This window comes from Mesoplodon densirostris, chromosome 1 (assembly GCF_025265405.1).
Source record: "Mesoplodon densirostris isolate mMesDen1 chromosome 1, mMesDen1 primary haplotype, whole genome shotgun sequence".
Lineage (NCBI taxonomy): Eukaryota > Metazoa > Chordata > Mammalia > Artiodactyla > Ziphiidae > Mesoplodon > Mesoplodon densirostris.
Genome location: NC_082661.1, coordinates 44592097 through 44598168, shown reverse-complemented (window position 1 = coordinate 44598168; position 6072 = coordinate 44592097).

Genomic DNA, 6072 nt, shown 5'->3' with positions numbered 1-6072 from the left:
TTCATTATATTAAATTTTGAAAAATAACATGTGACATCACAACCTGTATAATGTTTTAATATTTATCATAATGGGTCACTTTGCCAAGTTCTTATTTTAGTATGGTATGAATCTCTTACGTGGTAACATTCTTTTCTTCATTTGAAAAACAAATCTTAATCCCAGCATCCAAAATAATATTTTTAAAACATAATTAGAATAAAATGTTACATCAATACAGTAATAAATCAATCTCTATTATATTTCAAAATCATCACCAGCATGGAATATATTTACTACTCTGCCATTAATATCATCAGGGTTTTGAATGGGAGGTAAGTCAATGGCTTTCAGATCTCTCTCATCATTGCATATAAGAAATAAATACAAAAAGAGAAAAATATATATGTTAAAGTAGATAGAAATATGCACAGATAATTTTGATTCCCTTTGATGTTTATAGCATTTAATATAAAACTAAAAAGATCAATGTCAGAAGTAGTCTATTACTCTTTAAACGTATCAAAGTGTATAATATACAGTTATTTTTTGTAACATGTAATATATAATTTTTTGTAGAATACTGTGGAAGTACTTAGACAATAGAATAAAATATTAGTGATATAGGCACTCTACCTTCTTTCAGTACCTTTCGGTATGAAGTATTCCTCATGTGTCTTGAAGTACATATTAGATAAAAATGCAGCTTTGGTATTTTCCAAGTGGCATTTAACCTAAAGTTAGATTTTTTAAAAATTCAAATCCCCAGAGACAATTTTTTCAATTAAAAATATTTTAGAATTACATTGTTCAACATCTTATAAAAGGAAATAAAAATGTACTATACAACAGGATTTTGATTTACAGAAGCTTTAGGAACTATAGAGAAATTAAAAGAAACATGAAACAAAAAAGACAATAGATAATGTCTTGTGTTTATATTCACCACTTATTCACCAGTTATATTCACCAGCATTGATGTTTATTTTTAGAACTCATGAGATTGGAAGCATGATGGTCACCTAAATGAACTACTTAGTTTATCCTTGAGTATGGAATCTTCTTTGTCAGTCTCCTGTGAAATTTAGTGATTGCCTTTCTAACACTTCTTCATGTCAAACAAGCTTGGTGTCTTTGATAAAGAGAAGGTTAGCTGTGAAAGTAACTTTCACTCATATGTCAAATTGTGCAAATATTTGGAGAAAAGGAAATGAGACCAAAGGTTTAGGGCTGACATTCAATTGTAAGATATATAAAACATTCATGGAAGAGTTTGGGTCTTTAAATTTAACACTCTGTGTGAAAAAAAAAATCCAAGAACTATAAAAAGGAATATATCTTGTGTCTCACAGGTTTTCTCTAGAGTGAATGAATGCATAGAGTACCACCATTTTTTAAAATAATTCATTATGAATGATAAATCAACTCTCCTGATACTACATTCATGTTCATTATCCAAACACTGATGATAGTTTGATTTCTTGATGGAAATTTTTCTAGAAGACAAAGACATGCAAATAAGCAAATCTGGGTATCTACTGCACTTGAAATTAATTTTTTATTGAAATTAATACTTTGGCACTCTGTGTTTTAAACTGTAGCAATAAGAGAATTTATGAAAACAAAAGTAACTCGAATTGTTGAATGTGTCATCTATTTCCTCTTTTATTGGACAAGTAGGATATTATAATTTTCTGATAATATTTGTATCCAGTCTGGCACTCCTGTGCATATATTGCCAAAAGGGAAATGTTAAAATTTTAACTTATCTTTTCCACTTACTGGCAAAACTTAATGCATCTGTCTAAAATGGAGTTGCACATTTTATACTTACCTTATTAATATGCAAAGTTTAATAGCTATAGAATCAAATCATTTAATTTCCAGTAGTGGTATGAGAATATATCAGAGTTCAGCAAAGTTGTTTCTCTTTCTGATATCATTTGTCCCTTTGTATAAGGATTAGGTATATTTCAGGGACCCCTTAAATTAGTCACATAATTCACCTTAAATAGAGTAGGCCCTCAAAGATAGTAGAAGCTGCTAGCTGATTTACATTCATGGTTTGATAGATTGAGGAAGTGTTTCTGAAGAGGTCACTCTTAAGTTACTCTTTCTTCTATTTTCTTTTTTTCCATTTTTTAACTGAAGTATAGTTTACTTACAATATTACACTTGACCCTTGAACAACATGGGTTAGGGTGCCAACCCTCCATGCAACTATAACTTATAGTTAGTTGGCCTTCAATGCATTCTATTCCTCTTTATAGATGGTACCTACTTGTCTGTGGTTCCACATCTGCAGATTCAACCAACTTTGGATTCTGTAGTAGTATTTACTATTAAAAAAATACATGTATGAGTGGTACCAGGAATTTTAAACCCCTGTTGTTCAAGAGTCAACTATATGTTAGTTCCAGCTGTACAACATAGTGATTTGACATTTATATACGTTATGAATTGATCACCATGATAAGCCTACTAATCATCTGTCACCATATAAAGTTATTACAATATTATGAACTATATTACCTATGCTGTACATTACATACTTCTGACTTATTTTGTTATTGAGGTGCAGTTGATTTACAATATTATATTAGTCTCAGTATACAACATAGTGATTCAAAATTTTTATAGATTATACTCCATTGATAGTTATTATAAAATATTGGCTTTAGTCCCTGTGCTGCACAATATATCCTTGTAGCTTATTTATTTTATACATAGTAGTTTGTACTTCTTAATCCCCTTCCCCTACCGTGCTCCTCCCACATACTCATCTCCCCGCTGATAATCACTAGTTTTTTCTCTGTATCTGTGAGTCTGTTTCTATTTTGTTATATTCATTCATTTCATTTTTCAGATTCCACATATAAGTGAAAACATACAGTATATGTCTTTCTCTGTCCGACCTACTTCACTAAGCATAATACCCTCCAGGTCCATCCATGTTGTTGCAAATGGCAAAATTACATATTTTTTTATGGCTGAGTACTATTGTATGTGTGTGTGTGTGTGTGTATGTACCCCACATCTTTATCCATTCATCTCTTGATGGACACTTAGGCTGCTTCCATATCTTGGCTATTGTAAATAATGCTGCTATGAACATCAGGGTGCATGTATCTTTTCAAAGTAGTGTTCACTTATACTTATTTTGTAACTGGAAGTTTACACCTCTTAATCCACTTCACCTATTTCACCCAAATCCCCACCCCTTTGTCAACCACCATGAGTCTGTTTTGGCTTTATTTTGTTTGTTCATTTGTTTTGTTTTTTAGATTCCACATGTAAGTGAAATCATATTCTATTTATCTTTCTGTTTGACTTATTTCACTTAGCATAATACCCTCTAGATCCATCCATGTTGTTGCAAATGACAAGATTTCATTCTTTCTATGACTAATATTCCATTGTATATATGTGTGTGTGTGTATATGTGTGTGTGTGTGTGTATATATATATATATATATATATACACACACACACACACACATACATATCTTCCTTATCCATTTATCAACTGATGGACACTTAGGTTGCTTCCATACCTTGGCTATTGTAAATAAGGGTGCAGTGAACATAGGGGTGCATTTACCTTTTTGAATTCATGTTTTTATGGTTTTTTTTTTTGGTAAATACCCAGACGTAGAAACTATGGATCATATGGTAGTTTAAATTTTTAATTTTTTAAGAAAATTCCATACCGTCTTCTATAGTGACTGCACCAATTTACATTCCCACTAACAGTACATGAGATTTCCCTTTTCTCCACATCCTCACCAATACTTGTTACATGTCTTTTTATTAGCCATTCTGACAGGTGTGAAGTGATATCTCTCTTTTTTTTTCTAAACTGTATATTTATTTATTTATGTATATTTATTTATTTTAGGCTCATTGGGTCTTCATTGCTGCACATGGGTATTTTTCTAGTGGCAAGTGGGGGCTACTCTTTGTTGTGGTGAGCGGGCTTCTCATTGTGGTGGCTTCTCTTATTGCAGAGTATGGGCTCTAGGCACGCGGGCTTCAGTAGTTGTGGTGTGTGGGCTCAGCAGTTGTGGCTCTTGGGCTCTAAAGCGCAGGCTCAGTAGTTGTGGCGCATGGGCTTAGTTGCTCTACAGCATGTGGGATCTTCCTGGACCAGGGCTCGAACCCATGTCCCCTGCATTGGCAGGCATATTCTTAACCAGCACACCACCAGGGAAGCCCCTCATTGTGGTTTTGATATGCATTTCCCTGATGAATAGTTATACTGAGCATCTTTTCATGTGCCTGTTGGCCATCTGTATATTTTCTTTGGAAAAATGTCTATTCAGGTCCTCTGCTTATTTTTTAATCAGATTGTTTGTTTTTTTTTGATATGGAGTTGTATGAATTCTTTATAAATTTTGAATATAAACACCTTATAGGATATAGTTTTGCAAATATTTTCTCCCATTCAGTAGGTTGCCTTTTCTTTTATTAATGATTTTCTTTGCTGTACAAAAGCTTTTTAGATTGATGTAGTCCCATTTGTTTTTTATTTTTTTGCATTTGTTGCCCTTGCCTGGGTAGATAGATCCAAAAAATATTTCTTAGATCGATGTCAAAGAGCATACCACCTAGGTTTTGGGGGTTTTTTTTTTTTTTTTGCTGTACGCGGGCCTCTCACTGCTGTGGCCTCTCCCGTTGCGGAGCACAGGCTCCGGACACACAGGCTCCGCGGCCATGGCTCGCGGGCCCAGCCGCTCCGCGGCATGTGGGATCTTCCGGGATCGGGGCACGAACCCGTGTCCCCTGCATCGGCAGGCGGACTCTCAACCACTGCGCCACCATGGAAGCCCGGTTTTGGGGTTTTTTTTCCTAGGAGTTTTATCCTTTCAGGTCTTACATTTAAGTCTTTAACCCATTTTGAGTTTAATATTGGATAAGAAAGTGGTCCAGTTTGATTCTTTTATAGGTTGCTGTCCAGTTTTCTCAACATCATTTATTGAAGAGGCTAGTTTAGTACTGATGAACTCCTTTAGTTTTTGCTTGTCCAGGAAACTCGCTATCTCTCTTTCAATTCTGAAGACTCTGTGTACCTTCCTGTTGTGTTTGGCATGTAATTGTGAACACGCTGGCGTTGGCCCCCAGTTTACCTGTCTGTGAGGATTACCCATGACTTCTGTGGGCACATTGGTGGGTGGGCTTTTTCCTGGGCTGGCTGTGCAATACCCCGCCTCAACTGCTGCATGAGCACTCGTGTGGGGCTTTTCCTCAGCATGGCTGACTGTGAGGCCATGTCATGACTGTTGCTGGCAATTGTTATGTGAAGCTGGACTCCTGGAGTGAAGGCCTCATTTGGGGGCACTGGTGTCAGCCAGGGTGGTGCACCATTTTGGGGAGGGGTGGGAGTGACATTGGAGGTGCCCAGGTGCCACTGATGCTCTTTCAGTTTTCCTCTGTCCTTGCAAGATCAAGGAAATTCCAAGGAAATAGAAAGAGTTTTGAGGTACAATATACAAATAAGTCAAAATGCATAAACAGAGACTATGTTCTAATATATTTAAAAATATTTTCACTTTTCAGACATCTACTGACCTTTAGGTTTTATGCATGGTCTTGTGCTATAAGCAGTTATATTAAGTTTTCTAAGTTTTCCCATCAGTATTGTTTTCCTTCTGTTTATAATTTCAGATTATTTTAGTTTTCATATGTAACTGTATTGTTCAACTGAGTTAAATATATAATAGATATATAGCATATAACTCATATATACCTATTTTATGTGTATATATATATATTTATTTATCTACATAATGGTATTATATAATATATAATGACCATCAATGTCAATATATATAGTGAATGAATGTCTCTTTCTGTATATAATATATATTATTATATATGAATAATCATATAATAATATATAAAATCTATATATAGGGCTTCCCTGGTGGCACAGTGGTTGAGAGTCCACCTGCCGATGCAGGGGATGCGGGTTTGTGCCCTGGTCCGGGAAGATCCCACATGCCGCGGAGCGGCTGGGTCCGTGAGGCATGGCCGCTGAGCCTGCGTGTCCAGAGCCTGTGCTCTTCAATGGGAGAGGCCACAGCGGTGAGAAGC